Source organism: Lagopus muta, chromosome 15 (genome assembly GCF_023343835.1).
Source record: "Lagopus muta isolate bLagMut1 chromosome 15, bLagMut1 primary, whole genome shotgun sequence".
Lineage (NCBI taxonomy): Eukaryota > Metazoa > Chordata > Aves > Galliformes > Phasianidae > Lagopus > Lagopus muta.
Window position 1 is genome coordinate 14,732,798 of NC_064447.1, and position 26,235 is coordinate 14,759,032.

General features: G+C 38.4%; 1 long non-coding RNA gene across 2 annotated transcripts in view; it reads left to right on the forward strand.

Annotated features, from left to right (window-relative positions):
- LOC125700970 (uncharacterized) overlaps positions 1-25,766 on the forward strand; it is a 129,862-nt gene extending 104,096 nt beyond the window's left edge. For both annotated transcript variants that reach the window (XR_007380119.1, XR_007380120.1), the window contains exons 2-4: positions 10,735-10,823; positions 24,227-24,372; positions 24,763-25,766. This is a non-coding gene — a long non-coding RNA (uncharacterized LOC125700970). The remainder of the gene's footprint in view (positions 1-10,734; positions 10,824-24,226; positions 24,373-24,762) is intronic.
- Positions 25,767-26,235: the final 469 nt, after the last annotated feature.

Consider the following 26,235-nt stretch of genomic DNA (forward strand, 5'->3'; position numbering starts at 1 on the left):
ATGAGTAGTAAAGTAGTTGTAGGTGATCTGAAACTGGAATGGGTTCAGACCTGGAATTACAGGTGAGGTTGAAAAAGGGAATAAATGTTTGACAGCCATGTTTGGTTTATTTTTTTTGTAGCTCTTGATAATCAGCTGTTAACCATTACTAGAAGAGTTTCTTTGTTTTCTGTACAGTAGATAGAGACAGATACTTAAATTCTGTGGTATTTGGAACAGAAATCTGGATTTGGTTTTTAATGAGGCATGCTAGAGGTAGCCACTGGTGGCTGCTAATTTTCATTCTAATCTATCCCTGCGTACTTGGGCAACAGTCACATTTGTTCCTGAATTCACAAGCAGTAGAAAATATGGTATGGCTTTGCCTGAAATTCACATGAAACCATCTCTTCTACTCAGCGTCAACATCTACCTGAAAAGAGTTCTTTCAGCTAGAAAAGAAAATAATGTTTTGACCTCTATCTCCTTCCCCTTCAGTTGCCATCATCTGTGGATATCCAGCTATGGAGGCTTTCATAACTAAAATAGCTATAGAAACAGGAATAGCCTACAGAGAGACTTAAGCAAAGCTAGGAGTATTTGTACTTCTCCACATAACATATGTTGTGAATTCTTCTCTCGTTTATGCAGGTCAAAGTCTCAGGCTGTTTGAGGACCTTGTGCTGATTTAAATGGCTGTTTTGTTTAATAATATGGTGCCACTCCAGTTCATTTCTCTGCTTTTTCTAAAAAGATGAAAGCGATGGGAATTAAAATAAATTGTAAAGACTTCTGGGTTGTCACAACCGATTGCCTGTCCTTGTGCTGTTATAGCTCTGGACGTACACATCATCCTAGGTGCTTCAGTTGGAGATAAACATGTTTCTGATAACTGGCAGTTTACTCTTTGGCTACAGCGATCTCACTTTAACAATAGACTATAGACTACAAACACTGATATATTTCTACATTGTTTTTATTACACCAGAGGGAGGAAAAAGACTCTTCTTGTATTATTTGTTTTCTCTGGAACTTAGTTTTAATTCACAATATGGATGCTCTCATTTGGTACAGACACAGATAATTTCTCTGCAATCCGTTTTTTCACTCAAAGACTTATTTTATATGAAGGATATAACAAATCAGAGAGGAGTGTGGTGCGAGACATGTGAAGTGCATGTTTGCTTCTCATTGTTAGTTTACACAGTTTGCGTTACAAAAGAACCAAGCGCTTTCCAGTCAGCTGAGCACACAGCCACCAGTGAAACAGAAGCCACAGCCTTTTGTAAATACTGCTTGGAAGAAGCACAGCCTCATTCTTTGCCTCCAAGTTCCAAACTTGCTGGATGACACTAATTGCACTGATGACATGGACATACCTTCTCACTGGGAAGAATCCAACCATATGCATGCTGAGATCTTGACTCTTGGACATCTGGAGGCAATATTTCTTAGTACCAGAAGATAACTAGACTCAAGTTTGCTAAAGTAGGTAGCTAGGACCAGGTGATGCTTCATTTAGTAACTGTGCATTTCTGCATGTCTCCATGTGTTACTTCATAAATCAGTTAATTTTCAAAAATTAAGTTTTTTTTTTTTCTAATTGCTGTCATGGCCTTGATGAATTTGTGATTTTTTTTTTTTGGTAAAACTTCTAGTTCTTTTTGAAAAATCAGTGTATGAAGCTCTGAGAAATGGTAACTGCGTTCATTAGTTTTTAAAAGGCATAGTGAGAGTTCATTTAAGAAGGAACTTTATAATAGAGGCAGAAGCTCTATGCTGAAATGAAGCGAGTTAAATTTAGAAAGGCTTAGATTGTTTTTCTTTCTAAAAAGAGCATTTCAATTTTATTATTAATGCAGAGGGTCATCTTTGATCCCTTGTTATGCAGTAAAAGGTTTCCTGTTCCAAACGGAGTACAGAAGAGAACCACAGAGCAGTTTATTTGCATGGAACAGATCCAGTGTGCTTGGAAGGAGAAGTAGGATGTTACCTGATCTGAAATTTCAGGAGATATCTGACCGAGCTTGAAAGAGTGAATTGCAGGATGATATGGATTGCAGGAAATCTACCTATCTTCGTCTGGATTGATTTTTTGCTTATTTTCTGTTTGAGAACTATCTGGCCGATTTACTGAAACCTTCTATTTCAATTTTCTCTGTGTTCCTGAAGTCTTCCTGAAGACCAAATTAACAAAAGAATTCAAAGCAAGTCTTTGAATTAGATCATGGAATCAGAGAATTAACAGATCAGAAAAAGACCCTTAAGATCAAGTCCAAGCATGCTTGTAGGCAAGCAGCAGTCATGTAGTCCATCATGATGCTGACTTTGGTCAGATGAACTCAAACCAACTGTAGAACCAACCGTTTGCTTGGTCCAGGCTCTCTTCCTGTTCCATCCAGGGGGAGACAGTTTAGCAGCAGAAAAACCCTAAATAAAAAAAAATAAATTAGAATGGTTTTCAGAAAAACTGAATCTGCTGTGTTTTTAATTAAATTCCCTTTCTGTTTCCACATACTTTAATAATTTGAGGTTAAGAAAACAGGTATTTGAAATAAAAATCCAGATAATTAAAAAACATCCCAGATATTCTCAGGAATTCCCAGTAAATGATAGATACTAATTGTTTCTTTTTTAAATATGAATTTGATGAATGAACAAACAAACAATCAAAAGGAAGCTGTTGGTTTGTTTAATGGTTGGTTGGACCCAACTGCTGAAGATAATTTGTACAGACTGCTCTGTGAACTGTTAGCACTTGCTTAATCACATTAACTAAACACACCAGTGCTTCAGTGATCTTTGGTTATTGTGACAGAAAAGTTAGCATATAGCAAGCCTACATGTACCTTTGTGATCCACACAAAGAGGGTTCAGAATACCCAATTTGTCTAATACAGTCTTTCAGCTTTTATACATAACACCTTTTGACTGGCAAAAGGAGTGTTACGGATTTTGTTGAAGCAAAAAGTATTTTTGTGAGGTTTTCTCCTTAGGTCCTGATTTAATCATCTAAAGCTATTTAGAGTACATATCCTGTAATAACTGAATTTCCTGTATTAATTATGCGTTGTTACTTCTCAAGGTGAAAGGGGCATGCTGAAAATACTAATTCTGCAATTAAGCATCCTATCTGCAAAGTAAGACAGCACTGAGAAGTGTGAACATGGAAAAATGCTAGGTGAACAACTGGGATGCACAGGAGAGTAAATGCAGTCCTAACACCCCAACTTACTCTTTCAAACATGAATTGCCTCAGTGAAATTACTGAAGAGCAGAAAATGAAGGTGGCTCTTGACAGAAGTAGTGATATTCAGAAGTGCTTTAAGAAACCTAACTCTTGTTCTGTGGGAAAATGTATGGTGCGTAGGGTTGTTTCCATCTGTTACTCTACATCACGTTTGGTCACAGAATCCTGGAATGGCCTGGGTTGCACAGGAGCACAGCGCTCATCCAGCTCCAACCCCCTGCTGTGTGCAGGTTAGGGTTAGGGAATCTCCAGCCTGTCCAGGTCCTATATATGCAGAATGAAGATCCAACATCTGTTAAAGCAGCTAATTTATTTCAATGTGTTGAATTCATTTTGATTGTGAAATATTAAGAAAAGAGACTGAAAAGTGCTGGCATCCATTGCCATATATTCAACTCGCTCATAAGGAGATAATATCAAGTTTAAAATTCCTTGAAAAAGAAAAAAAAATACACAGGACAACTGCTGTTGGTTCTTGTTCTTTAAAACACCTTGCCAGTAAAGTCTTGTTTCAGATGACAAACTTGCAACTTAGGGCAGTGTTTGCCATGGAAGCACCTGTGAAATAAGTTATTCCAGCTGTGACTGAGAAAAAGCAGAAAGTTCACATGATTTTGACATAATCTAGCAGAACAGGATATCTTCATTATCGTCAGTTTGGATTATTTAAATTTATGCCTCGTCTGAATGAAGTACACTGTGCTGTTAAATAACTTTAAGTTGATGGGCAAAACTCCCACTGACTGAAGGTTCACTGCATTTGTATCATTACAGACAAGCAAGAAGGAGAGACTCTCTGTGCATTCTGATCCAGAATTGCTTCACCTTATGGCTTGGATAATGAGATATTGATTTTCACAGAGCAGGTCATGTCAGAGGAAAAATGAGAGACTCACTTGCAATTATAGAACTCATTTGCATTTGAAAATTGGGAAGGTTTTTTTTCTGCACAAGAGGTAGTATTCTTTAGCTAAGACTTTATCACAGTTGCCAGGGTTTGATACAGTGGGATATAAAACTGAAAATCAGAGGACTCTTCATAAAAATATGTCTTTATTTTCTTAGGTCTGAAATATTTGTAATAAAGTGCTACTTAAAGGACAGTTTTCAAACTGTTATGCAGGCATGATAGATGGAGCCTGTTAAATACTTAATGCCTCAGAGTTACCACCCTAAGTCACAGGAAATTTGCACTAAAACCTAGCAATGCTCTTTTGTTTCAACTGCTTTTAGCAGTCTTTTCAGATGCCCTTGAACTGCTGAAACAGCAGAAAACACAACCGTGTAGATACTCTTTCCTTTTTATGAGCACAACATTACTCATTCCAAAACTCAGTTTCTGCTCTGTGTAAAGTCAAATTCTCCTTCTCCAGGCTCTTTGGCAGCCTTTCACAGGCTGGAGGAAGGCAGGAGTAGGAGCCCTGCAAGGTGAGTGCAGGATGCTGCTGTGCTGGGCCTGGCCAGGGGAAGTATGGTGCTATGCTCTGGATTTCTGACTGGAGCAGTGTTGTTAACCCACTGATATTTTAGTTGATGCCGATCGTTGATTGCGCAGTGTCAGAGCTTTCTCTGTTTCTCTTTCTCCCCCTCACAGTAAGTGTGCTGGGAGGTGGTGAGACATGGAGAGGGTACGTGCACGGGACGGTTCATCTGAATTGGCGGAAAGAATGTTCAAAGTCTTGTAACATCATGCTTGTCAGTAAGTGTGGAGGCTTAGTCCTTCCAAGGGAGCCATTGCTTATAGCCTGCCTGGTATTGGCCTGCTGGTGGGAGGTGGTGAGTGACTGATTGTTTTGGCATAGCTTTTTTCCTACACTTCTTATGCTGTCTTTGTCTTGACCCATGGATTTTCTTGCTTTAGCACTCTGATTCCGTCCTCCATTCCACTGCAGAGAGATGAGCAAACCACGGAGTTTGTGCTTTGCTGCTGCAAGGCTCAGCACCCAGCAGCATTTCTACAAGGCCCTGGGAGGTATCACCTCTCTCCTCAGGATGGTTTTGACTTTTTGTTTTGTTTTGTTTTGTTTTGCTCCCCTTACAGCAGTACGTGACTAGTTAGCTATTTTCTGACTTCTTTTCATGTCTTCCCCCGATTTCTCCCTCCCAGTAGCCACCAGCCCTTGCTTCCCATTGCACTGCTTGCTGGTGTTGTGCTTGCCTAGTCTGCTGCAGGCACTGCAGCAGGGGGAGCATAGTGGTCTGCACATCAGGCACTCATCACCACGGCTGTTGTTAAAGTTTGTGTTCTGTCTGTTGAGAATTTGCATCAATTTTTGCATTTAATTTCAGGTTGATACCCTAATACATTGACTTAGAAAATTTAGCTTTTCCACAAAGAGACTGATTAGCAGTCTAATCTCCTGTCTTCCTTCCAGCCTCATTTGCAGAAAAAATTTTAAAAGGCCTTTGGTAGGTGACTAATTATTTGCTGAGGAAAAGTGTTTTATGACTAATAAATATGTCTTCAGTTCTCTCTGATGAGGAAATAAACAAAGAAATGGGTGCTTCAGGATTGCCTTTACAGCTTTTCCCTGAAGATATTGTGTTTCTTTTTACGGCCCGCTCAGGAATACTTGTTAGAGGGTAGGAATGCTAATTAAGGTCAATTAACGTGATCTTTACAGTTGAATGACTACGTAAAGAAGTGGATGTTAGAATATTTTGCTGTTTTACTTACGGACTGCTTTGCTGAAAGTGGGTAATGGAATTTCTGGGGAAATGCATCTCCTCATCAGTGCCTTGCTTTGTCTCCTCTCCTCCTGTTCTGTTCCCACTTAATAACATCCTTTTCTGTTTGAATGCTTATAAGTTACACTGCAACTTTCAGCATCTCCAGACCAATAACATGAATTAAAAATGTGACTATGAAAGCATTGTATTGAAGGAAAGTAATGAAATGAAGATGGAAAATGCCATAATAAATAATCTATTTTAATAAATGATAGTACACTGTAGAATTTCAATTACAGAAACACATACTTTGCACAAGTAATTACTAAAGAAATTACTGGAGAAGCACATTCATTCATTGAATTACAGGACATAAATTCTTCCTCTGATTGCATCTTCCGTTGTGAGGAGAGCAATCACAGCAAATGCCAAGCTCTAATAACACAGTCTTTTTAGGATTTAATTTTACTGTTAGATGGGGAAATGTGGGAAGACTAATCGTACATGGTCGCTCTGTGTGCACAAAGGGAGCGAATGAAACTAGTTAAGTACGAGGCAGGAGATGTGATAGCTGGCAGGCAGCCTCGCCGTGCTTCGTCCCATGCACAGCTTTCAGTAGGTAATTGAATACAGTGGATCTTTTAAGACATTTCAAAATGCTTTTTGTATGTATACGTAATTCTTGTGTGTATCTTGTGTGTATTTTATGTACACAGAGTAATTATACCTGTAGGAGGTGTGTGGAACTTAACTACAGTTTGCTAGGAATTTTGTTTAAGAAGTTTTTGAGTTTTGGTGAATAAAGGGAAGAGCTGTAGCTTAAAACCGATCTAAGAGTAATGTGAATTTTAGGATATGTAGTCATGGCTTGGCTCTTGGATCCAGTTCCTTTGAAGGAAAAAGTTTCTCTCTTGTTATTTGGAAAGTGCTGTTATCCCTGCTTGTGAGCGCTCATGTGCAGGGTGATGGGCCCTCAGGATGCCGGCCAGAGCTGTGCAGCACATGAACTCCAACGTGCAGGGTCTATTCCTGCAGTAACGAAACAGCAAAGCTAAAGGAGTCGTATTGCACTGTTAACTGTGGGTGAAATGCCAGTTCAGTTCAGAATTCTCTTAGATTTGATGGGGGTGAGAACTGTTGGCCTGTGAGACTGCACTGGCTGAGGTACCTAGCTGGGTACAGAAGGGATTTTGTGTTAACCAAGGGGGAGGAACACTGGATTCCACAAAACCCTGAAGAACTGCAAAGCTGATTTTTGTCTTCACAAGACACCAAAGCACAGCAGCAGGCAAACCCTATAGATACTGCTGAGATTGGGAATTATATGTGCTTGAGAGTATGAAGAGATGCTTTTTTTCCCAATAGATGTGAAACTACCAGACCTCTGTTTGGAGCCAAGAATTCTCCTTTGATAGGAATTCAAAATTTTGAATTATGCCATTGAGTTTTTTGTGAATTTTGAGCAAAAAGATTATTTCTCTGTGTAATCACTGATGAATCAAATTAGAAATGCTTAATTCATAGGAAAACTACAACAGTTACTCAGTAGCAAGTTAAAAGCAAAACAGAGTCGTGAAGCTAATTAATAGCACAGATAAATGTTTCTTATTTCCTAGCCTTCTAGTCATGGTTTTTCTTCCAGCTCCCGTCTTTTCGGTTTTGATCATGGATTTTTTTTTTTTTTTTTACCAGAAAGGGATTCCATTTCACTCAGTCTTGCAGAGTGTTTGCATGTTGGAGCCCTGCTTTCCTGCTTGTGGAATGCTGAAGAAAAGTAAAGTTGTAAAAGAAAAAAAAAAAAAAAAAAAGAAAAAAAATTCCAATAGCAGGCTACGTGGAAAACATCTGCAGTTTTAACACTGCGATATCACGTGCACAAAGTAAACACACACATAAAAAGGTGCTTGTTCACATTTTCCTTAGGCGATGAGTGAACTGGCATCCTGATTATGCTCCAGACAAACCTATTGGTTTAATGGGTGTGTTTGTCTGTGCCTTTGGTGAGAAAGGTCGTGTGATAAACTTTTAAAATAATTGACTCTGTCTTCTCAAATCTGTGTTCTGAAAACCAATTTCTTTGTACCCCAATGAAAGGGCCTTTCATTTCACTGCGCTCCCAGACATCTGTCTCTGCCTTGATGTCTGTATGGATTGAGTTATATTCTTACTGTGCTGTAGGTACAAGAGTATTCTTCTAGAGTACAAGACTACAACACTCGGATTTGTAAACACAAGAACATTATTCTAGAAGCTGCTTGTATTTTCATCCTAATGATGCCAGCTTAGCAGACATTCCTATTACAGTATTACTGCAGACATTTTTTTCATTGGTAAAAGAAGATCTGAGTCCTTTGATTTTTTTTCTACAACAATAATTGATAAAGGCTTCACTGGCCTCTGCACAACGAAAAACATCTGTGAGAATACAGATTATTCCTCTTGCTTAGTGTCGTTACAGATTTTTGATGAACCTTTTACAGATAAAATGAGACATTCTTTTGCCTGTTTTCCCTGTTATTTTCTCTTGATAATGATGCAATTATTTATCACCTTATCTTCCCAAAACAATAACTATGGTATGAGTAAAAATATAATTCACAATATATTAAGAGTATTATTTCAAAATAAGAGATAGAGGAACAAAGCTTGTTCTGTTACTGTCTGACTGACTTTTACTAAAGCCATTTCAGATTTCACAAGATGTTTGAATAAGAACATTGCACAAATATTTGTGCTTCCCAAATTACAGTTACGTAGGTATTTGCTTGAAGATATAATTTTTCCATAATAATGTCATGAGGTGCCATTGTAAATATCCACTAATAGATAACACAGGATGTTTAAGCACCTTAAAAGTGCAGACAAAGTGGAATCAAGTCTGCAAAGCCTGCATATAATTCTGTTCTAGATTACAATCTGACAGCAAGCTGTGGGATGTTGTGACACATCCAGAGGGCATAGATAGGATTGAGCAGTGGCTCAAGTGAATCTCATGAGGTTCAACAAATCCAAATGCAAGATCCTGCACCTGGGTTGATTGCTGCCACCCCCACTGCTGCCAATACAAGCTGGGGGATGAGAGGATAGAGTGCAGCACTGCTGTAACAGACCCAGGGATAATGGTGGATGGTAAGCTGGACATGAGCCAGTAATGTGCCCTTGCAGCCCAGAAAGCCAAAGTATCCTGAGCTGCATCAAAAGCAAAAGGGCAAGGAAAGTGATCCTAGCCCTCTATTCTGTGCAAGTGAGGCTTCACTTAGAGTGAAGATATGGAGTCCTTAGTACAAGAGAGACATAGAGCTGTTGGAGTGTGTCCAGAGAAGGGCCACAAAAATGATTCCAAGGATGGAACACCTCTCCTACAAGGACAGGCTGAGAGAGCTGAGACTGTTCAGCCTGGGGAAGAGAAGGCTGTGAAGTGACCTGAGAGAGGCCTTTCAGTTCTAACGGGGATCATCTTTGATGTCCCTTCCAACCCGAGCCATTCTATTATTCTGTTGTAGTGTCTGTACCTTCTTGTATGGCTGGTTTTGCTTTCTGTGGAATTACTGAATAATTCCTGCTTGTATCCATTCTTAATGGCCAGTATTCAAAGCACAAAATTGTCAGCCAGATTAATAAGATGCATAGATCTCGTGATATGTTACCATCTTCCATTTAAATAAGTTGCTTTTAGAACTTTGCCTAAGAAGAATAAGAAGCCAGGAGATTTTTGTGATGATATGATAACAGTAATTAAATTTTGCATTAATTGTGATCCAGTAGCAATGCTAAGTACTAATATAAAAATGTGTTATCAGTGAACATACTTTACTTTTGCCATCAGTAAATCTAGACATTCAGAAAATTATCCCATACCTGCTTTGACCAGAAACAGGTGATTTTCAGTCTGTGTCTATCAAACGTATCATTTACCTTGTGTCTGGAAAGACTTGTAACTTTTGCCTGTTTGGAACAGTTGGGAATGGTTTGTGACTCCAGGGTTGAAAAGTATATGGAAATGTTCTCAGTTGTGCTTACTGAAACTGTTATTAATGGGATAGAGTGGATATTAATGGATAGGGCGAAGTCAGCCTTACTCAGCATAAAGTTTCGGTGTTTCGTAGTGCATTATAATGGATCAGATGGAAAAGGGCTCAGGCCTTCTCACTCCGGAACACAAAGCACTTCAACCTTGAATAATATTATTTTTCTATCCGGATGTTGAATTTCATCATAAGTTCTTGTTGTGAGGCATTTAATCCACTTCCAATTTCCAGTGTAGGCTGATGTGGATGTTACAGAACTCTTTACACTTATGTGTGTACCTCCCTTGTTATCCACAAGAGAGGCTGGTCTCTGCAGCTGTGCAAGGCGGATGTTCAGAGGTGGTATAGAATGGACAATACTGAACCTAGTGAGGTTTTGATCTTGAGATAGTATCTGTCATCCTGTGTACTGGCTGCAGAGTTTAACAACCAAGCCTGGTAGGCAGATTTGACACCTGCTCTTGTGTTGAATCACTGCTACTCAGGAAGTAGCTTTGGTTCTTATTTTGTTGCCGCAAATATGAATAGAGTTCACTCATTTACAAACAGGCTGGTTGGGAGTAAATACTGTAAAGGACAAAGGGTTGTTCACATTTAATTTTTCTCATCCGATCCTTTCCCACCTCCTCTAGAATACAGGCTTCTTTTCTGTGATATCAGTTAAACCAGTTACGACGCTGTGAACACATAGCCTTAAATATACTACTTTGTAACCACAGATTGAAACGGGAAATTTCCTTGCTTTGAATACTGAGGAAAATGAGAGAGAACTACTTTTATTTAGCTGTTTGCTTGTCTGTTTTGCAGAAAGGAAATCTCTCTTCTTGGCAAAATTTCTAACTTCCAGAAGTATGCGTCCATTAGAGAACAGAGGGCGATTCTTGCCACGCACACTGGTATGTTGCACTGTTTTAGTTCCTGTTCAGCTATCTGGTGCTATAGAGGTAGTATCTATCAATTTATCATACTGAAGCCTGCAATAATAGAACAAGCCAGCAAACTGTTGGTGATGCCTTTTAGTTCTTAGAACAAATTTGAAGATAAAATCTTGAAAAAAACAATTTTTGTCAATGGCATGTTTTTAAAGCAGAAAGCTGAAATGTAAAAATAGTAACTGAAAACCAAACACATGTTTGCTCGCACACTCACTCATATGAAGTGTTGGATTTCGGAACGAGAGTTTCCAGTTATGATTCTGACCCTTCTACATTTGGTTACTCCCAGATCACATTGGCACCAACTATTAAAATGGACCTGAGCTTTAGGGAACAAAGTTAATTCCAAACCTTAATCTCTGTGGCAGAAATTGAATGTAAATGTGATTTGATTTACTCCACTAAAGCGTGGTACAGTCATTGACAAGATCTGGCTTGCTCCAAATATCTGCTTGAAAAGCTGTGCTGGGGAGTTTAATGCCTGCCCAGTTTCATGACAGCAACTGACCTCAGAACACTGACTCCATCCGCATTGTACAGTTAGGAGCTGGCAGGGGCGGCTGAGTGGGGAGGAGGAGAGTTGGAACAGTTAAGTATGTGAAATGTGTTTTGAAAGATCAGCTGTTTGGGCATCCTGTTCAGTTGGTTTCGTGTGCCAGGCATCCTCTTGAATTTTTTTTTTTTTATTTTTTTTTTTTTATTTTTTATTTTTTAGCTTTTAAGAGCATCTGGAAGGGTTGTAATAGTTTCAGATTTTTCCTGTATCTGTAAAAGTCCATTGTCACAATGCCAAAGGTTGCAGAGTCTGAAGGACATGGGAGACAAACAGAAAGCTAAATAACAATGAAACGTGGAAGATAAACTGTTGTATGGTCCTCTGAGGACGTTTTGTACAAAGGCAAAATCCAGGAAAATGAGCCTGGGGGTGAAGAGGCTGTGTATTTTACAGGACTGTTTTGGATGGCACCTCTGGTTTAATCTTAAATAAGCCTTTGCTTTCCATTCAGTCTGCATCCTCTACAAAGCCCTTTGTGTTGAGTACTGCCTTCTCTGTAGATTAGGTAAGTATGTTTTTCTGACTGCTTTGTGCCTGTGCTTTTATCCTACAAGACAGGGAACATCTACAGATTACTGATGGCATTACATTTTTAGAACTAAAGATCGAGCTCCTCCGTCTCAAAACAAGTCCTGCTTGAAACATCAGTGTTTCTGTTGTTGTTCTTTTTTCTGGCAGTCCATGCGATCATTAAACTCATCTCTCATTTGGAAACCCAGATAACTGGGTATGCTTTACTCATCTACATTTTTATAAAGTCCTTCAGTCTTTTGTTTATAGACTGTTTACAGGAATGAAATGCACTGTGGCATTATTTCTCTGTTTTATTCTAATTAATCAAGAGCAGAGTAAGAAACACACAAAATATGCATGTAACTGCAAGCTTGCAATTGCAGATGTTAACTGAAGAAATAAAGTACTAACTATCCTGCAACGAGACATGAAATCAAAACATGCCTAACAATTTTTAAGTATATCTTTTCTGTTAATTGTCAAGGTGAAAGTTTATTTTTGTTTGTTTGTTTTTTTAATTGAATTTCAGCTATGTTGTTTTCCCCATAAAATTAATATTCCCACCCTGGAGTACCCTTCTGTTATCAGACAGATCCATTGGCTTATATTTAGAAACTCTAAGACCACTAGAACAAAACCAGCTGGTTGTAGTGTGCTGTAGGGGAACTGACATGACCTGAACTGATGACTGAGCACCTGATAAAGGGGTATGGCTGGCCCAGGAAGCACAGGTGCAAACAGTTTACACTTGCCTCCCACCTGCCTGGAAGGAGTGGACCCTGGTTCTACCCCTCCTCTGGGGCTCATTTAAGGGCTAGCCTCCAAAAGGTCATCTGCTGGATGAAGGCTGCTTCCTTAGAAGGAGCGTTCTACAGCTGGAGACCCTCTTCACCAGTTAGGTGAGGTGACCTTTTTTCTCCTATGTGACTCTTGGTATTCCTAAGGATACTTTGCCTGGTACTGTGAGGAACTTTTCAGAAGCAGTTTTGCTGCTTGGTAGGGCAAACATACGCTATCTTTATTTTTAGCTTTTCATATTTGGGCATATAAATATATTCTGTTTGTATACATACACATACTTCTTGTAGAAAGTCTGTTCTATAGAAATTTATATTTAAATTCTATTGGTGGTGGCAGGGGTTGGGAGAATGAATGAAGAGAAATAAGTGTCAAAATAACCCCTAAGCTGTAAATGAAGGTTTTGAATGTGAGGTATGGCAAAAACACTTTTCTATGGGTTCAAATGCTTTTGTGGGAACAGCAGGTGGGCTCTAATGAAGTCCATGGATTGACAAATGATCAAGAAACTCACTGGTGAGGTTTGGTTTTTTTTTTGAACTTGATCGCTGAGATGGAAGATAATAATAGCTGATTTCAAGTTTCCTGATGGAGAGCTAGTCAAATTGGTCCTATAATGAAGTAAGTATTTGAAAGAAAATGATAATCAAAACCCTAAGCAGTTATAATTAGATCTGTTGAAGTGTTGTGCTAATTCAAAACATTTTTGACAAAAACATATCAGGTTTTCAGTACACTTGAATGCGTGTGTGTACATTCAAGTGAGGCTGTCACCTGAAGGGGCTTAGTGGTAGAGAACTGTGGAAGGAGTAGAAAGCTGGAGTTCTGGTTATCAAGGAAGAAAGGCTCTCGGCCAAACCTTCGTTAATCGTACAGCAGTATCTGCTGTTGCTTTGGGAATGGAAGTGGGGTTGGTAATAAGGGAAGAGAAGTTCTGAGGTGCTGGAAGCAGGGGTGAGAGCTGTGTGTGGGAGCCCAGGACTGAACATCATGTGGATGTTTTCTTCCTTTCTGTTTGAGTTAAGTGCCTGTGTAAGGTGAGAACTATTGTAAATAGACACAAAACTATTGCTGATGTCTAATCTGTGAAAACCTAAAGCCCTTTATAGAAATTGGAAGGATTAAACTAATTATTTGCTACTTTATGTGGAAAATTCCTCTGTAAAAGCAGAATAATTTCTAAACGAATTCTCTCTGTAGGAGGTTCTGCTTGGATAATGCCTATCTCACATTGCTGCCCATTGCAAGGGGTATGAGGAAGCAGATGGTACTGTGGTGTGATGTACCACACATTCAGAGTTTCAGATGATGTAGAAGTGACCTGTAGACAACAAGTTGCATTGCTGCAGTTTTGTTTAAGTAACGTGGTACTGTGTAGACCAATTGATGATCAGTAGAATAATCTAATTGAAATTAAAGGTATTTACAAAAAAAATAAGTGCAGGTAGACTTGTCTTCTGAAGTACATGCATGGAAGATTTTCCTCAAGGAAGATGATTTGTTTGAATGAGGAATGCATGCTTCTCATGAACTTAAATTCATTTTGGCATCAGCAATCTATTGAATGAGATTATGATGAGAAGCCATAAGGTAAAGCCCCCTGACTGGAGGGTAAAAGAAAAGAGAACAGTGTCTGACAAAAAAAAAAAAAAAAAAAAAAAAAAAGAATACTTTTAAAAGACATATGTGGTATACAGAGAAAGAAAAATGAACAGCCTTCCATAAGAATGGGAAATAATCCCCATTTATTTCAAGAACTAAATTTATTCTTCTTTGAATTGTATGGGATGGTCTGCCAAACAAATTATTTGGTAACAACACCCCATTATGAAAGCTCCATAACTCTTTGCAGAAGTAATAGCTTTTATCATTATCAGTGATTCAGGAAATTGGAATAAATATCTTTGTATATTAGCACATTATGTAGATGAATTTGGAAATGGCTCAAAGCTATTTACTATTTCATGCCCAAAATGACATTGTTCTGTCTGCTCAAGAAAAGAATTAAATTAATCTTTGGCTGAGAAGCAGGCAGCAAAAACAGCATTATTTTAGAGCTCAGAACAAACAAGCTGAAGTTGTGAGGCTGAATAAATAAATAAAGTCTGCCTGCATGTGTAACCTATAGCATATGTCTGTAGCAGATTAATGTACATACATGTAAGTCGGTGTAAATACATATCTAAAGTCGGAAGGTTCAGGACATCCCCAAGAAAAGGGATCTAGGCGTTCAGAAGAGTTATTTTACAGTAGGCTTTCTTAGCTGCTACCTGTTTATAGAAAGAAAATGTTTGCACTTTGTTTTGTAAAACATACTTTATTGCTTCTCTTATTCATGTTATCCATAAACTTGTATTTAAGTTTTTGTATTACAGTACCGACTTATGTCCAACTCCTATTCAGGTGTACATCAAGAGTCACTAAGTACCTTTTGCATCTCTAATAAAAGTTAAAATGAATCTTCTGGGGGAGGGCAACAGTCTGTCCTTAAGTACTGTGAAGCTGTGCTTTGAATGTTTTTCTAGGCTGCAGTATTATGTGTGCATGCCTCTGTGTTTGCTCAAGTGAGCAGCTGAGTGTTCTGTATTTCCCTGGTTTAAGAAAAAAATCTTTCACTGCTACTGCAGGATAATCTATATATACGTATATATTTTTTTTTTCTCCTCATTTCATGATGTGCAGTTCTTCAGAGTTATTTGAAAGACCAGCAGTCAAACCAAAATACACCTGTGATTCCTTTCAAGGTACTCATAAATTCTACCAGAGCTAATTTTGAGATGAAAAGTGAGATGAAAAACAAAGTGCAGAAGATAAGACAGCTTAGATATAAACAGGGTGAGACTGATTTTGGAATCCTCCAGTCAAGTGGATAAAGAGGCACTTCCCTTGATGTGCTGGTGGCTTATGAGTGAAGCTTAGTAATCACCAGGAATTTCCACATCCAGTGGGACCACTGTTTGTGTAGTGACAAAGATGATGCAAAATTGGGATAATTTATATTTGCTTTGCTTCTTAGAACGACTGAAGTCACTTTCCTGGATAGAAATGAGTGCTGAGTAAAAGCAGGAGCTGCAGAGGCAGAAGGCAATGCAACTGCCCTTTTTTACGGAGGACAGACAAGTTAAGCTATAGGTAGTTGTGATCCCCCAGCTGTGAGGACTGGGGAATGGGATCTCCAGCACTGGGATCGTTACTATGGCCAGTTCCATAAGGTTTTGCTATGAGAGCTTATGGTGTGATGCATCTCTGACGCATACCAACAGGTAAACTCTGTAGGTGCTTTTGTTACCTGCTGGAGGATGATTGGCAACTATGAGTTTGAAATTAATCATTTGGTCAGAACAGTTTGTTAAAGTGTGCAAAACCTGTTGCTGTTCTGTCTTATAAATCTCAGCAATGTTGAAGGTGTGTACAGATGTAGTTTCTTATGTAGTTGCTTATTAGCAATAACAACGTTTCAGGCTCACATATAAATCAGTGTGAGCACTAAGATTAGGCAGGGACAGCCAACTCCACACATGATGCTTTCACATACAAATACAAGTGTCTGAGAGTGAGGCCGTGTAGGAAGAAATGTAGAAGGGCGTGAGCCTCATAGAATCATAAAGTCATGAGTGTTTGTACTTCGCAGCACGTTGCTGCCAATGATACAGTAGTTTAATATTTGAAAAAATGCTCATGAACCACTCTTAAAGATTAAATCAGTGTTTTTTGGTTTTATTTGAAAAAGCATGTATTTTTCTCTGCTGGAGTTGAGTCACTAGAAAATCTGCCAGTTGTTTAATCAGCCAAGTAAGAGTGGGTGTAAGGGAGAATTCGTTAGAACCTTGGAAACCCCTCCCTGCCTTTTTTTGGGAGAGTAGAGAGAGAGGGGTTGGGTGAGAGAGGAAGTAAAGTAAGACCCACAACTTCGGAAATCAACTCGAGTTTCAGCCCTTTTGGTAAGGTGAAATTATTGTCTCACCACTCTGACCCACAGTACCTGTACTGTGAAAGTATGAAAGTACAGAAAGACCAGTGCATCTCTAGGTGAATGACAATGAAAAAAACAAACATTTTTTTACTTCGTTTTTCAGAAGCAACATCAGGTGGGATATAGATACCAACTTAATCTTGTTTCCTTAAGATTATCATCTCCAAAATGTTATTAGTCTCCTGACTTGCAAACACAAAGCCTTATGTTTGTTTTCTGTCATTAACTGACTTTCACACAGTAATGACCTAAATTCCAGCTAATGTAATTCCACATAAACAGTTAGAACCCCAAATGAAATATTATGCCCTTAATGTCTAAGTGAATTATACCGCTATTTAATCACCTAATTTAAAATTAATTATAAAATTCATAGAAATAATAATGCACAACAGCTGGTTTATTGCTGCTGGAAAATGGATACATAAAATTCCTTCAGCTTGATATGAAGTTCATAGGTAACCATTAGATGCTTGTTGAAGAACTGACAACACATGCGTTTACTATTCCAATAATAATGACATGGTACACTATTTTATATCACAGGAAATGTAGGTTTTAACCCCTTCCGGGGGACAAAAGTATAAGTTCAGACAGAACAAATCTGTAGATTTCATGTAACTTTGTAGGTAGGTTTGCACCTTTCAAATTTAACTCAATATTTTATGTGGAGACAAACGTTGCTGCCACCACAGTGGGAAAGAATGAAGGAGAGAATGCTTAGTGTCTTCATTTTCTGAGAAAAAATAGAAAAAGGAGATGGGAAAATAATTTAAATTCAAGAAAAGGAATAAATCTACAACTTTTCAAATGGGAAAGTTTCAGGATGATATTCAAGAGAATGTATAAATTATTAAGTATTTGTTTGGAGAACTCACAGACGTCCTTCAGGTTGTGTCGTACCTAGAATTCATTATAAAAGCTGCCAGTTGGTCAGTGTTTTACAGATACTTTGTACAGCTGGAGCAAGGATCACTTGAGGAGCTTTCACTGAAAGAGAAAGAAAAGGCATAGATTTGCAGAAGAATTACAAAAAAAAAAAAAGAGGAATAATATCCTTTCCTACTTAAAAAAAAAAAAATCTGGAGAGATAAAAAAAAAAGAGGGCAGAAAAAACAGTTGAAGTGTTCAAAAATTTTTTGTTTTCATGCAAAGTTAATGTTGAAAGTACCACCTTGAAATTTAGAAATTAGTCACTGATTTGTTTCAAGTGAGTGGAATGTATTGCAAAGCTACAAAGGAGAATTTTTTGTAGTGGCTGTTGAGTCTAAATGGATTAAATGGTAACTAGTTAGTTTCATTGATAATGAAATTAAATTAGTAGTAGAAATGTTGCAGTCACTTGCCAGAAGTCAGTCACTGTAGAACAATGGGAGCTGATCTCATAGGAGTTTCTGGTTTGAGGTCTAAATGCAACCCACAGGACTAGGAGTCTTCAGCAATAACAGTGCCACCATTTGTTGAGTGGCAGTGTATCTGTGCTTGTCAGTGGGTATCTTGTTCCTTAATTGGATACAGAATAGATAATGCCGCCTGAGAAGCAGGTCGCATTCCCAGCACACTGATGGGTTCCTGCTGCGTCCTGCTGACTTTGGTGCAACTCAGTGCATCCCCAGTTCCAGGGGTAATGACTGCATGGTGAAATGCACTCCTCTCCCTTGGCTGTCTCAGCAAGGCTGAGATATGCTGCAGCGCTAAGGAACTCAGTCGCTACCTGCATACTCAGTTTTCTTCCATGGGAAACCAGGATCTGAGAAGAGCGGTTGTATTGCAAGGTCTTAAAACAATTTGAATGTGGGATGGGAAGGAGATATGAAGCAGGAAGCCAGGACTTTGCAATTAGGAGGCAGGCTCTGTTAGGCCTCTGGTAAGGCTTGGATACTGCATTGTTTCATCCCACCTGGCAAGAACAGATTTCTATATGTTGGCATTCTTTCTTCCTCATTCTGTAGACAGATATGTCCACAACATAGACCTCTGTCATGTTAATGAGAATTTCTCTCATTTGCATTGTAGGAGACATTTCTTTTTAAGCTCAAGCATTTGATACTGGTTGTTTTTTGTTGCAGCAGTTGGTTTTAGTGATAGTAGCTCTCAGTATACGGGGCAAATCCTGAAGGTGATCTGTTGCAGAGTACGCAGTGCTTCATTCAGAAGTACATTAGAAGTTCTATGACAAAAGTTAAACTTCTGAAAGATTTGCAGTATGTTTTGGCAGTGTTATTGCAGAAGATATGTTTAAAACCCAATATATTTAAGGGTATCTGAAACTACAAACGCATTTTTTTATTACAGTTCAGAAGGCAGGGTAGGCTGACTATACTTTGCAGTGTTATTATAAAGAAGATATACACCCACCCTACAGCACCTAGATAATGCAATCTTTCTGTCAGTGTACCTTTCTGTTGCTTTTATTTTTGTGTTTTTGCAGTTATAACTGGAAAGGTACATGTTGGATTATGTTGCTGAGAGCAGAGTTAACTCATGCTCAACAGGCAAACATCAAGCCTGGAAATCATGAGAAATCCATTGAAATGCTGGAGGTGGATAGACCTTGTGATATTCACATGCCATTTGCCCAACCTTTTACAAGATTCAGTTTTATTCTGAAGGCCTGGTTTGAATGCTGGTACAGACTTAAAGGGAACATTAGGGCCTGATCTTTAAAAATTACACATTGCCCTGTTTAGTTCTGGCTTCAGCTCTTTTCCAGTCTCTCAAGTGCTGCATGACAGCAAGACATTAATTTGCAGGAACAAATTCTGTTCATGTCCCTTCAACCTTGATTATTGTAGCACCTTAGCATCTTCTGGCAATACATCAAACAGTACAGTTTATTACTTACGCTTACACCTCTTAATCTCTCCAGAGATGTTGTGTTTAGGATTTAAAGATAGTCAACTCTCCATAGTTTCCCTGGGACAAGAATATGGTTTTCCGTCTTAGATTACTGGTCTATGGTCTATGCTTTGTATTTTGATTAAACTTCAGGTGGAAGAATTGAGAAAGAGGATTCTCTTGCTCTAGATGAATGCTTCTCTGTTGAGAGTACAGTTGTGTTGCAGTGTAGGAAAACTTCCAGTTCAAATCCAGGCAGCCTTTGTGCTCTTGCTCTAATGGCATAAATTCTTTTGATTGCTTTGATTTATTGTCTGTCTTTTGTAACTTGTTGCCCTATTTAGAGCCTTATACGTGCTTGCTAATGTAGGTCAGAGTACAAAGGACGTAGGAGAGTGAGACAAGTGGTGACGTAAATCTGTCTGCTGAAACTTTTGCTCTTAAGCTCTTCAGAAGAAAAAAAAAAAAAGTCTCAATACTTTCCTGTGCATCGCCAGTTCTGACTGTGACTTGAAATTTACAAAGAGCTAGAAAGAAAACGAATGGTCACATCTCAGACCAGTGCACTCACTTAAGAACAATGTATGGTGGTAAAGATTAACTTAAATCATAACTTCCTGCTGAAGTCAAACATTCAAGACTTGGTTTTTCGAAAGAGGTTGTGTTTGGTGCTTTCAAAAATGGCAGAGATTGGAAATGATTTCTGCAACCAGCAGCTGTGTACTTCCAGCAATGCTTGAGGAAAACTGATTGCGTTTCAGGGGCTGCTGCTGAGATCTCAAGATGAGCTTATTCTAAAATAGACTCTAATTCCTGCCCCGTCTTTTCCCCATAAGTCTTCACTGAATAGTTTCTTTTGCACAACTTGAAGAAAAGAATCTGGTTGGTTCTGTTAAAGCCTTTGAGAAATTAAAATTTCTTTCATAAAACACCGATGAGAATGCCTGCAGAAGAAGGTTTCTAAAGACTGATGATATGTTTTTAGTAGTCACACAAATTATCAGTCTGTGCATTTGCAAATCTTGATAAACTGATATTTACATTTGAAATTGCAAGCTTTTAATATCAGTATTCCCATAAACCAGTGAGCCACAATTGGGGAAGTTCAGTTCATCACTGAATCAACTCGAGATGTCTCGGGACAGTGCAATAAAATGAAGTGCTTAAACTGGGATGAAAACATCTTTAAAAGATTGTAAAGAGAAGTATGTTTTGTGGTTTGCACAAAGTCCAAAAAAACTTTTGAAGAAAAGCCTAAATTCCTGAATATTATTTTTCATTTTATTCTGCCACTAGAGAGGAGGAGGTGTTTAACTTGTAGGCTGCAGAAGTCCTGTTTTTCTTTTCAGTTTAGTTGATGGATTTATCTTTACTGCTCTGAAATTCAGGTTTGAAACGGAATGTCTGTGCATCAAAAAAACCCTTTTTTTGTGATACAACAAAATGCATCCTTCTATTTTCATGACTTAAAGGTAAGAATAAATATGAATCCAGTCATTAGTTACTACAAATCTCTCCTTATTTGAAAATTGAAAGAAAAAAAAAAAAAAACAACAAACACAAACATATGAGTAATAATGTAATGGGTGCTTGATGCTTTTTTATGCCTAATGTTTACTTTCCAGGCTGCTGCATTTAAGCACCCGTGTGTTAACCCGTGTGTGTGTTATGGCTAAGGGACAGGTCACCATGCTGTTTGTTTGCTATTAAAATGCTCTGCCCTTTTAATGGTGAATTCTAAAATCAGGAAAAGTTTGAATTAGCTTCTGAATATCGCAGTCTCCAGATATTCCTGGAAACAAAACATAATGTATTGAGTTTCCAATGGAGCATGTTTCCTAGGGAGTACAGCAAAAAAGAAAAAAGGCCAACAGAGTCAGTCCAACTGTTTAAATAATTTCTAGCCTTTGTGGTACTCTGGGCCTGTGTTACATAGAAAAGCTGGTTGGGCAGATGATGTTACAATAGTCTGTCATTTGTTAAGTTCTTCTGTTAGTTAGAATCTGATTTCATGGTTAATTTGAGAAACTTCTGAGAAGCAGGATGATTTAGCAGCATTCTGAGAAGAGCTGTATATTATCTTTAGTAGCTGCTGTCCTGGACAAGTTTACTCAGTAAATAAGAAATAGTAAGAAATAGGATGGCTTTGTAAGGATTAATAGTTCTGTGTAGCTCAAAACCTGTTTTGGTGAATAAAATTAAGATGTGTTCTATGAACGTTGTTTGAAATACATAGCTTGAATTATATAGCTTTCTTAGGGAGGGGAAAATAAACACAAATGAAACAAAACCTGCAAGCAAACAGGCAAGAGAAGGGAGAGGAAAGAAAAATTCAAAAAAACAGACAAAATGATCATTACATTCAATTTTGTTATCTATTCCTTTCATTATTTGTAAATTATTTCTCTGTTCATAGTATATAAAAACATATAAATTATTTAGAAGATAATGTGCATGTTAGGATACTTCATTTGAAAGCAGCATTCCCTCCTTATTGTCATGTGTTTATCAGTTTTATTCCCTGCAGCCATCTAAGCCCACATTTAATAATGACAAGAAATGGCTCGTCTATGTTTTCTAGAGCACACAGCAGCTTTGTGCTGCGGGATTAGAGTGTTTTGTGAGCTGACAGCACAACTGCGCTGTGCCCATCAAGGATTCAGAGGGAAGTCATGCTTGAAAGGAGGAAACGTGTTTAGTGTGTTGAGAAATGATGCTGAGTACTCAGCTGCATTGATTGCCTGGCATTGTTCATCTCTGCATGGCTAGAATGAAAAATCACCCGTTTCTTCATCTCTGCTATTCTTGGGTAATGCAAGATAGGGGATGCAGATATGTGACTCCAAATGCTAGGAATGAAACCCAAAGCACCTATATTCATAACCAGACTGTTGTGCTCTTGAAATCAGTATTTATAGTGCTAATAACAAGCTCCCATCATGTTACGCCTAAGAGAGCCAGCACAGAGGCTGTTCTATTTTGCTCTATCGTTATAGGAATAGGCTGTGACGAAACATCTTTGTCGCCAGAAAAGTATTCAGGGATGTGATCAGTTTCTTCTCAGAGACACAATGTTTTAATAGCATTAGTTCTTCTGCAGTTACAGTACCTTATAATGTGATAGAGTGATGGGGGGGAAAGGGGGAGAAGATTTATTCTGCTGGGGTTTTGTCCTTTACTGAAAACTCTAATTTCCTAAATGCAAGTTGAAGAAAAAAATTTACTCATGTTACTAGTGTTTGGATATTGTGATGTAGGATAGGTGGCATGTTTCTTAACAAAGCAATCACTGAATCTGAGAGTGTTTGTATTGTAGACAATCCTTTAGTTATCAATGCAAACATTATGGAGGTCTACAACTATTGGTATAGGTGGGTGGTTGGACTGGATGATCTCATAGGTCTTTTCCAACCTTGGTGTTTCTGTGATTCTGTGAACTATAATTGTGTAGAAAGCACAATAGGGCAGGAAATCCTGGTTAAAGTCCACTCATACTAAATTGAGACATTAGAGGGTAGATTTTAGTAAAAGATGAAGTTCTGAAGACTTCAGAGTGTAGGAAGGCAAGCCAGGCATTGTGAGCTCTTGACTTGACTCTTAGTCAGATGTAAGCTTCCAGAGATTTTTTTTTCCTTTACAGAAAATAAAAGAAATTGGAATGTGAGATACTGTGTTTTGTCAGTGATAAATCAGGTGATTGTCTGTTATTATTTATGAGAAAACTGAGAAATAACTTTTTCAGACTGGATTTCATGAAAAAAGTGCTGAATAGAAAATTAATTGAGGTGCAGAACTAACGATCTGTGCACATCTCTGCAATAACTTTGAGGTCAGTACAAACGAGTAAACAATATATAATGATGGTTTGTAGTGAAGGATGCAGTATTGAAATAATGCATTTAGAATTCCCAATAAACTTTTCTTGTGATCTTGGCATAACAAGTACAGATGTGCTAATTAATTTGCTTGTAACTCAGATTTGAAGCTGACATCAATTTGGAGAAGTAATAGAATATTAAAAAGGATGATATTGAAGGCTGTGATAGAAATAGGATGAAAGTGCAAGAATACAGTGTGCAAGATCAGGAAAATGTGGATGCTCAGCAATTATAATCAAGAATAAAAAGCCTGCCACTGTGCAAAGGCTTCTTGATGATCAGAAAGGAACTATTATCTGCCATGTGATATGGAAGTTAAGATTATACGTGCAGTTTGAGGAGTCTTTACGTGGATGTTTACAGCAGAAATTGTTGACTTTTAAAAAGCCAATATTTGACCAAATCCAGAGTACTTTAAACCATTCAAATCATTTCAAGGAAAAACTCCAGGGTAATTGCAAATGGAAAGCCAATCTTCTAAGAAGCTATAAAATTATGGCTTGTGGTGCATTTCTGTCTCTAAATATTGTGATAAATTAAATACCAGTCAAAAGGTAGATCTGCATTAACAGTCAAATTGCAATACATTTGTTATGAACAAGTAGAAATTATCTGATAACTTCTAGCTGTAGCGAGTGCGTTGCTCTGCAATAAGCAGACAGGAAAAGTGAAGACATAATTTAATTCCTCCAGGAATGGAGCATCTGCAGCCTCTCTGGGCAGCCTGCTCCGGCACCTCACCACTCTCTCAGTGAAAGATTTCCCCCTGACACCCAACCTAATTTCCCTACCACTGGTTTTATCTCAGGGGGAAAAAGTGTGGAGAGAGAGAGAGGTGATGAATGCCGCCTGCTGAAGGACTGGTGTCCCTGAATTCAACGCGAGTTCTGCTTTCCCTTCTGTTGACATTAGAAGTCTGAAAAATGGAGCAGGAAGTGAACACGTTAGCATTTGGTAAGCAAGTATTACCTACCAAGATGTTCGTTACACTTATCAACCCTATCATTCAGGAAACGAATGTGACCTCAGCTGAAAAGTGCTATGTGTGCTAAATCCAGTAACTGGACTTAGCCACTCTGTCACAAAATGCCTTCACAAAACCACGACAGACCAGGAGCTTTACTCATTAACATCACATGTATTTTTGTGAAAATCTTTTCTTCTCTGTATGCAATCTGATAATTTACTAATTTCACTTACTGTTGAAAGAAACAAGTAAATCTATTACTCTTCCTACTGAGAAGCAAATCATGTATTCTTTAAAGAGGATGAAAGTGAAGTTCTTGATTGGTTGAAGTGAGTCTCAATCCAAATCTGACCTGTGCACCCTCTTTTAAAATTCAGTTTTGGTGCTTACCATGTAACATGTACAAGGAGAGCTGCTATGTGACTGAAAGAAAAGCAAACTCTACAGAATGAGATGCAGTCTTTAATTCCTCCACTCCATGTTCATCCCCCATAGTAAGTACCTATAGGCGAACACTGACATTTATATTGATGGTGCAGGTTACATTCATCACGCATTTAATTACGTGTGGGACAACTCATGTTTTAAATTGGATTATCTCTGCAGTATAACCTTTTCTTTTTTGTTTTAATGACCTTGCTGGATATTTGCTTTTTGCCGCTACTGGCCAACTAAAGGACACCATATTAGAGAGAAGGAAGAATAGTGGGACCGGGGCAAGCGTCTGCCATCAGTAGTAACATAATTAAATGGAGAAGAATTCTGTTACGTTCTTACCATGTATAAAATTTGACTGTTCATCTGATTTACCATGGCGTCAGCAAGTGAATGCAGAACAGCAAATATGTTTAGGAAATCTTAATCCAAAGGGATTTTTTTCTTGTTTCAAGCGCATGTATTTATTTTAGAAATTGCAGTAGTCTTTAAGGATGGAGTTGTGAATTTTATGTGGAAAATATCAGTGGGTATGTCCTAGTGTGATAAGGATTTTATTCATGATACTACTGAAAGCTTGAAATGCTCTCTTATATTTCCGTTTTCTCCTATGATCCCAATGTTAATCCACTAGGGAGATGAACACAGCGAAAGGAGCTCCCATGCGTGTGCAGCTGACTGTGCACATCTAAATTTTGAGCATGGACATCTGACCTGCCATGAGTTACAAAGAAATCCTAGTGATAAATCCTGTGCAGAACGGGCTTTGAATTTTGTGTTATTCATTAGCAATACCTCTTTGTATGTATACATACTTTCTTATTTGTAGCATGTGTATATTATATACAGTAACTTTTTAAGTGAGCAGAAGGACTCAGTACTACTTCATCATGCTTATCTTTTACTTGTAACTGGAGAGCTGCTTTGATGTATAAACGTTCCCGTATTCCAGGCATGAGCTGAATTTCCAACACCTTAGCTGGTGCAAAGAGCCCTGCTGGGTCCCTCTCACAGCTTTCCTGTAGGCAGAGGGAAGAGTTGCTCTGCCCTGGGGAGCTCCGTATGAGCTGTGTGTGTTTGTTTTGTTTTTTACTGTTGTGGCACAGTAGGCTTTAAAAGGCAACCCATAGCGCTGTGACACAACTGGAAGGAGATTATTAGTGTGTCTGACAGAAGGAAAGAAAATGATTTCTGCATCAAATTCTTGCATTGCTCTTCTGCCACTGCTGCCACTGAATAAGGCTGTGTTACAGCCTGTCAAGTGTGTTTAACTACAGCAAAATAGCAAGCGCACAGGACTTGAAATCTCTAGGGTTAGAAACCAGGCTGAACATTGTGGATTTTAATTGAGCTACTGCTTCCGGAAGTCCATGGCGTCTGTGAATTCAGGTTAACAGGCAGTGTGGTTCTCAGTG